Genomic DNA, 10,585 nt, shown 5'->3' on the forward strand with positions numbered 1-10,585 from the left:
AAGTGTGATGAAGAATAATTACTTTTATTGATGGTAGAAATAAAATACAAATTTAAAACTAACCAAAAAATGGAGTTGTTTTCTTGGTGGCAAATCAACAATTAGACCTTTGGGTTCAAATGTATCAACTATTGATGCCATAATTAAATAATAATAAAAATTAAAAAGATGAAAACACATAAAAGTATACATACAAAATTATAAAAAATATAGAAAACATTTGGCCATGTCTCTAATGTTATATATTCATCATATTAAACAAAAATAAGTATGACAAATAAAAATAATTTCTATATACATATGAATATAAAAAAGTTGTAGAAAATTTTGGAAACATATTATTTACTATCATCATCATAAAAAATCACCACACTTACTAGTGCATATATACATATATATAAGCAGGCCAGATTCGAATTGCCTAAGGGCTAGGCCCGAGCTCAGTAAAAAAAAAGCCCAATCAGAGGACCAAAAGTCCAAGTTCTGCCCATGTAAATTTGTGGGTTGATTGGTCTGAGCTCGGGTTGGGTCCACACAAGTTGCACTCCTAACTAGAACCTATACAATTGGTTTGGTTCATTTTAATCAGTTGGGTAGAATCAACTCCTTAACAGACCTATAAAGAATCTATATGGGAAGAATTCCATTTGTGATTTGACTATTTTGGAAAGTCTACATGAGAATTTACCTATTTGCTCATGTTTAGTCTTTCTTTTCTAATTAGAGAAAAATCTAGGATCCCGTATTGCCTAGGAAACTTTCATACATCTAATAAATGTGGGCATATTTGTCTTGAGCTAATGATGAAAGGTTGTTATTAAGGGTGTTCATGGTCCAGTTTGGTTTGGCTTGAAAAAAAATTCTAGACCAAACCAGTAAATTACAGCCTAAGAAATTAAACCCTTATAGTATAGAAACCAAACTAGACCAAATAATTTTATTAAAGTTTGGTCTAGTTTCTAAAACAGTTTGAGCCATTCTATCGGGCTAAACTGAATTAAAAATCCCAAACAGCATACATTACATAAATAACAAATAAAATTCAAATACCAATTTGACTTGTTAACAAAAGCCACCTCTTAAAGTCATGTAAATTATATTCACAATTTATCAAACAAAAACATATCCTTGGGCATCAAATTACAAGTTAAAAATTGACAGAAACGACAAGGCATGAAATGTTGATTATTATATACATACATGCATACGTATGTTTAATGGATTTCCGTTCCTTGGGCTGGCCCTAGGCCCAAAACCTTGGGCTTTTCTATTTTTCAGGTTGGGCTCAGCCTAGCTCTTAAGTAGTCCAAACCCAACTCAAGCCAGTCCAGTTACACACACATGTACACATACATACATATTTGCAAAATATTGAAATTTCTCTATTTAAAAGTATAAATAAGTGATGCTAAGTAGTACATTGGACCTGATAGGCCTGCTTGAGTCCAATTGACTAACCCAATCATGCAACCCGAGTATGTCAATTTTCAGTTTGAAAAATCAGGATTGACCTCAGGCCCGATGCAGGATCAGTTCTTAGGTCTCAATATTTAGGGTTGGGCCTAGATTGAGATTAAACCCAGCCCGCCCGACTTGCAACCATATGTCTGTTTGTCATGAAAGATTGCAAGATCAAGGTATCTTAATTATTAAGACACAAACTCTCTCTCTCTCTCTCTCAACTAGCACAAAGACATATTCTATATAATAATCATGGATGCATCAAATTCCCTTTACATTAATGAAATCATTAGTTTTTGCATTTCCCAACCATCTTATTTGGTAAATACTATATTGTTGAGATAAACCATATCTATCAATAGGATTGTCCTTAACCTTAGTAATCACTATTTTTGTGTGTGTATATATATATATATATATATATATATATATATATATCATTAAGATAAACCATATAATGTATGTATTGTTATATAATGTTAGTAGTGTTTAGGCCCCATTTGGTGTATCTTTTTGCATGATCTTTTGGCTGTTTACAAGCCAGGCAGATCGTGCCGCGGTTTTTTTCCGTTTGGTTCATAACATATTTAGTCACCAAAATCAATGCATGGCAGCCAAACTAGCTTCGAGCTTTTCAGGTTTTCATGCAAAAACTCAATGCATCTTTTAACTAATAAAACTACCAGAAGATATACCCAAAAACTTACCCATTGAAGCGTAAGGTATTTCTAAATATGCTGTCATAGATCATAGCTAGTTAGTGATGTATGTGATACATACTATTTCATAATACAAAAAATACATCAAAATCCACAGTTGTAGGTTTCAGAAACCCATGCCAACAAATTAAAAGCAACGCCTAGCATACATAGAATTTAGTAATTGGATTATCTGGAACATGCTGATGATGCATAATTCACGATAATTTTGGTCAGGAAACATTTACCTATACAAAGAATAATATTCAATAATGTGATAAAATTCTGACAAATATTCATGGGTTCATTTTTTTTTTGTCCTTTATATGACTAGCAGCTGTGTATCAGGTCCCATATAAAATTCTAGGATTTTCTTTCCTTGTGAATCAGACATTTATTTTATTACAAAAGAGCACTTTTTCCCAGAAGAAATCAATTGTTTTGTAGAGAGTAATATCAAGTAATAGATTCTTCCCCTAAGAATCTTTTATTTAGATCACATAAACATGGCTGTATATATTGATCAACGCCACTTGGGTTGTAAAAGCCAAATGCCATAAAGTTTTGCTTACTGCCCCTCTCCCAACAAAGGCGCCAGATCATCATCGAAAAAGATGAAAATTTTGTTTATCTGAAAGGGGAATCGAAAACCATTCAAACATTTACAAACGCCACGGCCACTCAATGGATATGACACCTCAAGGTCAAGGGGATGAACTTGGTCAAATCAGTACACAGGTGAGATTAGAGGTGTAAATTGGGTCGTGATGATTGTGGATTAGTATGAACTTGGACTGCCCCGGCATGGCTCAGTATGACGGTCTGCGGGCCATACCAGGCCCGACATGACTATGTGGGCGGTGCTGGGCCGGAGATTTTAGGTCCACGGGTCAGTATGGCACGACACGATAGAGCAGGCCGTGCCACCCACAGCCCGGCCCAACACGACCCATATATATATTATATTATAATTATATAGTAATATATAATATATTAATGAAATAAATATTTTTAAATTTTATTATACTAATTTATTTAATTATTGCATATATAAGCAATTTTATACACAAAATTCATATAGAATTAAAATTTTAAGTTTTTTTATCATTTTTTTTAAATAAATAGCTTTGACTTGATACACGGCCCAACCTGGCCCGAAGCTCAGCCCATGGGCCAGCCTGGCCCATGACACGGCACGGCATGGCACAGACCCATATGGGCCCAAACCGTGGACCATATCGGGCTGACCCCCAAAATTTTCACCAGGGAGGGCGGCACGGCTAATGTTGGCCCACGGGCCAGCATGGCACGGCCCACTTTACACCTCACACTCTGGAGTTTATATAAGTGCCCAGCCCATGACAACTCTATATATTTATACCCCATATACTGATAGTCTGATATACACTACGTACTGTACAGCGTCTTTCACTAGTAATTCATGATGGACACAGCTTAACTGATTTCTAACTGTAGTTACTAGTTAGAAAAACAATCTTATTGTCCATAATATAGAATTGTTCGTGCAAATTAACTAACTGGTAACTGATGATTTCTGAGGAGAGCAGTTTTTATTTTAACAAAGCTAAAGGATGTATGAGATGGGCATAGATTTGGCACCCAGAAGCGTTGCCTTCTACCTGCATGCACCCTAGCTAAAAAAAAAAAAAATTAAAGGAACGTTAATTAATTATAGTATAAACATGCAACAGTACTAGTTCATTTGGGCATTAGGGCCAGCTAGCGGTCAAGAGAGCAACTCGATCAGGGTTAATTTGATCAAGTAAAGAGCATAGACATACAAATCGGAAATGAACTGAATCCCCCCAGTCCCAGGTTACTAAGTAGTAACTTAGAACAGATTATAGAAGCTGTACAAGACCAAGCAAATGGCTGACAATTGACCACCCTTCTTAGTCTCTAAGATCAAGCAAATGGCTGACAATTGACCACCCTTCTCAGTCTCTAAGATCCTCCATATATCTGATCATAGCTAGCTAGATATGTAGCCTCTCTCATATAGGATCCTTTCTCCTTCCCTAACCAGATATGATGACCAGGCCATTTCCCTTCAGACTTTCGGAGGAACCTGGACCACCGCCACTCCATGCATGTTCTTCCATATATATATATATGGACTGTTCAAATCTTCATCAAATTATTCAATAGGCTGGCTTTACCTCATCGGCTAGCTCCTTCCTTTCTAACAATGTAATCGATTGATTGGTATGTTGATCTCAACGTAGAGACACTGGACCATAGGGAGACTCCATATATATATATATATATATATGGAGAGAGTCCTTTGGTTCCCGATTAATATTCCAGTCCAAGTTAATTAAAGGAGTAGTACCTAAACAAACAAACAGAAAGAAAGTTCAAGAAAGAAAGAAAAATGGAGAACAAATATCCAACAAGCCACAAAAAAATAATCAATATTGCTTTTTTGAAGTAGAAAGAGGAAGTCTTGGAATTGTATATACTTAATCAGCAGATTAGAGTTGCAAAGAAAAGAATATACATCCCACACTCCACACAATCTTATATAGGATCAAAACCTTGCATTTTGATTACCATTTGTTATCAAATAATTAAACTGCAATGTCACAGCATGAACATAAAGCAAGTAGTATGGTTGATTCTTGGTAAGCTTCACTTTCATAATATTGCACATATATATTACTTACAGAGATTTCACCAAAGAAATAAAAGCATACACATTATTGAAATAGCAGTACCACAATAATAATCAATCTCTTTCTAACTAAGATCCTTGAATATTGATTTTTGAATCAAGAAAAACCAGTAAACTTACCCTTCACAGGATGAGGAAAAGGAAGAATCAGAAACATATATAAGTAGGAAGGGCTTTTTTTCTGTTTTAATTTTCAGGTCCGTTTGCTGTGAATTACTTGACCAAGAGAGACATTGTCCAAGTTATATATGTAATAACTAGCTCTTTATTATATAACAAAGAAGTTTTTTCTTTTTCCCAATTCGTATAACTAGTTCTTCTATAATCTTTACTATTATTGATTAAATCCACAAACAACTGCTACTTTGAAGGAGTTAATCGAGTTATAATGTGATAAAAGCAAACCACGAGCACATTTTTTATAAGTCAAATTAGCTAATACCAATTCTACTGGTTAAACTACGATCATTGAAGTTAGTGGATCTCTATTTTATTATCCAATATTTCCCATTATCAGTCCTATCGCCTAGAGTGTTCAAGCAGCTTTTCAACAGAGTCAAACCTGCATTTCAATACCAGAAGGACATCATCAGGAAATGCTTGAATCTCTAACTGCTGCTTGAAGAGTTTCTGCAACATAAATAGATCTAAAAGGTAGGCTCAGGTGAGTGTATAAGTTAGTAACAAATGGAAGCTAACAATATATTGAGAAATCAAGTCATCATACTTTTAGACAGTGGCGTCCAAAAATAAATAAAAAAGACAGTAGCTAGAAAGATGCAACCAGAAAGAGAAGTGGGACAGATCAGTAGTTTCGAAACTCCTGAAGAAGTTCCCTAGCTAGCTAGTTTTATCACCCAAGGCCTAGCATGAGGATCAGAAAGAAACATGTAGCCAAAGACAACTCGCCGACTTAGTTAGCTTCTGCAAATCCTCTTAAAGTCTTGAAGAAGAAAAGCAAAATCCATCTGTGTAGAGTCGGCAAGTCATCCTTGGCTGCACCATACTTTCTGAGCCTACATGCAAGGCCATGGATGAGAGTATATATAGCTGAAAGAGAGCTGGTTTGTTCAGCCAAGCATCCAAAGAAGGGAAGATGGGATGAAGTTAATAAAGATGAAGAAAGGATAGCCATAGGACTACGCAAAGAGAAGATAGAGAACAGTAGTACAAATGGGGAAGGCTCTCATCCTTATATAAAGTTGAAGGGGAAAGAGGCAGCAACAAATTGAAGCAAATTATTACTGAAATATATTACAAGTTGATGCATTACCTTTAGTCGAGAAGACGAGGACAGCTGCTAAAAGGATCATGTTTTGGCCCAACACACAATAAAGAACTAGTGATAATTAAGGTCCACTTACCCCGCCTCATATATCTCTTCAAGTCAAATTCTTCTAACATATGAAGCTTCATAATTCATATTCAAGGTAATGAGTAAATTAGCTAGAAACAAGGTAAGAATTGTTTCACTGCTTACAATCTAGAGAAGTGTACAAGTAAAGACCAAAGAGGCAAAGCAAAGATAAAAGACAGTTTAAAAAATGCAGCAACCAGTTTATAATTTAGTTCTTTAGCAGGGGGGGGCGTAATAGATTCACTCTTGATATTGTGCATAGTGGGAGTTCAAGTTAGGAATACTTAATTTAATGTGTACCTCCTACAGGCTACAGTTTCTCCAAAGGTCAGGACAATACATTTATAAAAGAAAAAAATAAAGAAGAAAAAGAAAATTGGAGAGGAAGGAATAACTAGTGAAAATGCAAAATAAAAGACAAATTTCTATATTCATCCAGCAGTGGAGATGTATCTCTGTGTTTTTTCCTTCCACAAGAATATGGAAATCTTGTACTCGCTGACAGTAGGATAAAAAGGTCTCATTCAAATGCATATTGCAGGAAAGAAAAATAGACTTCAATGGTGATGGATGGGGAAAGAAATAAGGGGCAGTGGAGCCCTACCAAGTGTGTTTTAATCTAGGGAGGAGAGGGGACTCGGGGATCAAGGCCTGCCGTTTTGGCTTTGGCCACTAGCTCGTGCTTTAACACATTCAAAAAAAATAAAAGCTAGGATTCCTTCTTTCTCTCAGGGAAGAACAAGACCCATGTTCCTTGGTTTGCAAAAAAGGGAAAACTGTCTCCCCATTTTATTTCTGAAGCGCTCTCTCTCTCTCTCTCTCTGGTACCTACTAAGAAAAGGGGAAGATGATATGATTGGTAAAAGAAAAAGCCTGAGAAATTACAGCCTCACCTCTAGAAAGGCCTTTTTATGAACTTGAAGTCTTAAACCCTGCTAGTGTGGACCCATCAACCCGTCTGAACCTTATCTGTAAGTGGGTCTAACTCACAGTCTGTGGCAGCTGGCGACTGTCCCAGCAGGAGAGGCGGATAAGAAAAGAAAATAAAAGATGGCTTCTCTATATCTATACATGAATTATGAATATGAAAGAAACTAAAACTAAAGGAGACATATGACTATGACGTGCACAAGACCGAAGTAGATAGAAAGGTAAAAAGAAATGAGATGAGGCCCACGAGGGCGGGGAAGAAAGGCTAAAACTGTGGGCCATGTATTAGACAAAGTTTCTTGGTTTAGCTAAGTTAGGAGCACACATAGATGTAGTGACAACTTGATTCCAGTGTAATCCCCAGGGGTTTCCCTTTTATGTTGTACATCTCCTATCTTCTCATGTACTCTTTTTTTTTAATCTATTAAAATTCTGTTACCTTTTCTAAAAAAAGTTGGGGTGATGAAATTTTACAGCTACCATTATTCCTTTATTGGTTGAATTTATCAATTCTATTGGACAAACCAGATTGGTTTCTCTCCTAAAATGAAGGGAAAATTGGTTGATCAAGAACAAAGTACTATTGCTGATTGCATGTGAGGAGGGGGGGGGGGGGGGGAGGAAGAGATTATTAATACATATCTGGTAACTTTTGGCTCTATCCAAAAGAGGTAAACATGATTATTTTTTTGGGAAAACAATCACATACATCTCGGGATTTTTTTAGAATATCACCCCACCATATTCTTAAGCTAACAGAGGTGTTTTTTTTTTTTTTAATCTGGTGGAATAAAATCAAGTGGGTCAAACTCAAACTAGATTTTGTCCACTTAATAGAAAAGAAAAAGAAATAAAAAAATATGGTGACACAATAAAATAATCCCATCATTTTCAAATCTCTTGGAACTCGCACATTGAGCAATGAAAGGAGCTCTTCTTGTAAGTTGTTAATTAATTGTTCATTGATTTATTTAGAGGCCTTCTCATATATAAATAAACAAATGAAGAAGTGGGCCATTATCAATAAAATGCAATTTAACTCTATAGGCATATATAGGATGATAAATCCCATGGATACATTACTACTGATTTGAGCGAAAAAGACCACTCTTTTTGGCTCTTTTCATGAAGGGATCGTGTGGGTCAGATGGACTATTTTTTTTTCTTTCTTATTGTTTCCTTCATCATTTGTAGCAAGATTGTCTTTTTGATTTCCTTTCCTGGTGGGTCACATGATTTTCCACTTTTTCTTTGGAAAGTAACTCGATCTTGAGGATGAATTTTCTTTCTTTCTGTTTTTAAAGGGTGAAGAAATAAAGAGATCTGTATCTGTAGGAAACTAGGAATCCTATAACATATGATCACCATACATTGAGGAGATTACGCGGGCTGGATACACATATGATCACCAACGCCAGAGTTCCCCAGCAATGTATATATGTAATAACAGAAAAAAAAACTCTAAAAATTAGAAATTCCATATAAATATGATGATTACAAGCACATAAATATGTGTTACATGAATCCAACATTTCATTCTGCTTAATGTCATATACAACGTTAAATTATAAGCACAAAAATCTCTCTAGGAGTTCCTACTTTCTGCACATAGCCGCCTGGCCAGGTGCTAATTTGCACTTCCTTCCCAAGATGTTAATTTGCTATTTCAAGAAATAAATTTTGTAAGAAAAACTAGGTGATTCATGGCTAAGATTAAAAGGCCATTTGACAAGTCTTTTTTGAAAGATCTTCTGGAAGTTCTGACAACCAAAAGACAATGTAAGCTTTTGCATCAAGATTTTAAGATCTTAACGACTTAAAGACTGTTTGGTTAAGGCATATCTGTCCATACAAAGATGAATTGAAAAAAAATGAGAAAAGCTCCATTTGGACCTTTTCGAAAATAGTCTAAAATGGGCTTCACATATCTTTTCAAGACTGTGATTTTCGACAATTAAATATTTTCTTAACTAAACAGGAAAATATCAAAATGCGAACTGCCTAACTTCTAAAAAACTAACAACCTGCACAAAAAATACACCAAACAGGGCTTAAATTACAAAACCCAAAAGAGATATAGAAAATGGACACAATTAACATCTTATTGGTTTAACTAGTGAGAAGAATTGGACCATCTGGCTGCGAATCTTAGTGGGGAAAAAGTAAAAACATGGGGCACGAATAGGAAGTATATGATTAAAATAAAGAAAAAAAAAATGTCGGATTTGAACATATTTTTCAGTGGTTATGATTTAAATTATTAGTTGCATGTGGATGTCATTTCCGGTGCAAAACTACAAGCTCGAAAATGCGGGTGTAGCGCGGAAATTGGGTTTCGGTTCAGTTGCGCACATGTTAGTCAGTACCTGTCTTTTGAACACTTTTGCTTACCATCAAACAATTTAAATATACAAATACTTATTTCCCACTTTAATTACTTTTGCTTGCTTTTCTTTCTCTGTAGACTATGGTTTTGAATCAAAATACAACAAAAGGCCATTTCTGTAGTACTGATTACTGAAAAGGTACAACTATCTATTCTGGTTTTTCTCTATCTGTTTCCTTTTGATCTCTCTGTTTGTCGTCTGATTTTCACTCGCGATTTTTTTTGGGGGTGGCTCCCTTCTGGGAATCCCCTTCCCATTATCCTCTTTTTCTCTTCTCGTTGTTTTTTCTCTTTTTAGTTTCTTTTCTTCCCTCTTCCCCCTACTTTCATTCTTCATTTTTCTTCCCATCTGGTTTTCTCCTTTTTTTTTCGTCTCCTTTCCCCCCTTTCGTTTGTCTATTGGGCGACCGATACTAATGGATGTTGCTTTATGTTTTGCCGTCCATGGTTAAGTCAATTCGCTGTTCTCTTGCAAATGCGGTTCATGATCAGCTCTGTTTGCAATTCTCCAGCAACAGTGGTTATGAACGGCAGTTACAGTCTCTAGTAGCATTTATAATGTTTGGGGCTTTTCCGTCTTTTGCGGACCTCCTATTACCGATTCTTTGCGGTCTCTTTTGATAACCTCTCGTGTCAGTTTCTCTCGCCATTTGTGGTGGACTGAAGATGTACTGTCTACTTCTGTAAGTGATTTTACTTCACTGTTGTTTGGTTGAAGAAGTTCTTTATGTTCTCCTACTTCGATTTATATATTTTGTTCTTGAGAAATTGTATTTGGATTTTTTTATTAGCCTTGTTGGCAATTCTCTGTGTCAATTTTTTGAATGAATGAAATATGCCATGTAAGGGCATTTTCAAAATAAAAATATCAAAAAGGTACATTATTTAAGAGAATTTAACCAAAGTGAATTTGAGTAAAATACCAGTTGATTAGTTATTATTATTTTTTTGAGGCATAACAGCAAGTTCATTCCAACAAAATTACATCTCATTGGAAATCAACGACCTTACAAAGTCAGGTGTGTCTGACCAGGTCGTAGAGACATTATGGATGAGGG

General features: G+C 35.5%; 1 long non-coding RNA gene across 3 annotated transcripts; it reads right to left on the minus strand.

The window, feature by feature from the left end:
- Positions 1-3,836: 3,836 nt before the first annotated feature.
- On the minus strand, positions 3,837-6,256 carry LOC148844462 (uncharacterized). 3 transcript variants are annotated; one of them, XR_016102351.1, is made up of 3 exons: positions 6,128-6,256; positions 5,417-5,501; positions 3,837-4,512 (listed from the first exon to the last, which is right to left on the minus strand). It is a non-coding gene; the product is annotated as an uncharacterized LOC148844462 (long non-coding RNA). The 3 variants fall into 3 exon arrangements; XR_016102350.1 differs by lacking the exon at positions 6,128-6,256 and adding an exon at positions 5,582-5,872; XR_016102349.1 differs by lacking the exon at positions 6,128-6,256 and having other exon boundaries at positions 5,417-5,552.
- Between the last annotated feature and the right edge of the window lie 4,329 nt (positions 6,257-10,585).

The sequence above is a fragment of the Nelumbo lutea genome, chromosome 7, assembly GCF_056320005.1.
Source record: "Nelumbo lutea isolate HS-2025 chromosome 7, American lotus-T2T, whole genome shotgun sequence".
NCBI classification, from domain to species: Eukaryota; Viridiplantae; Streptophyta; class Magnoliopsida; order Proteales; family Nelumbonaceae; genus Nelumbo; species Nelumbo lutea.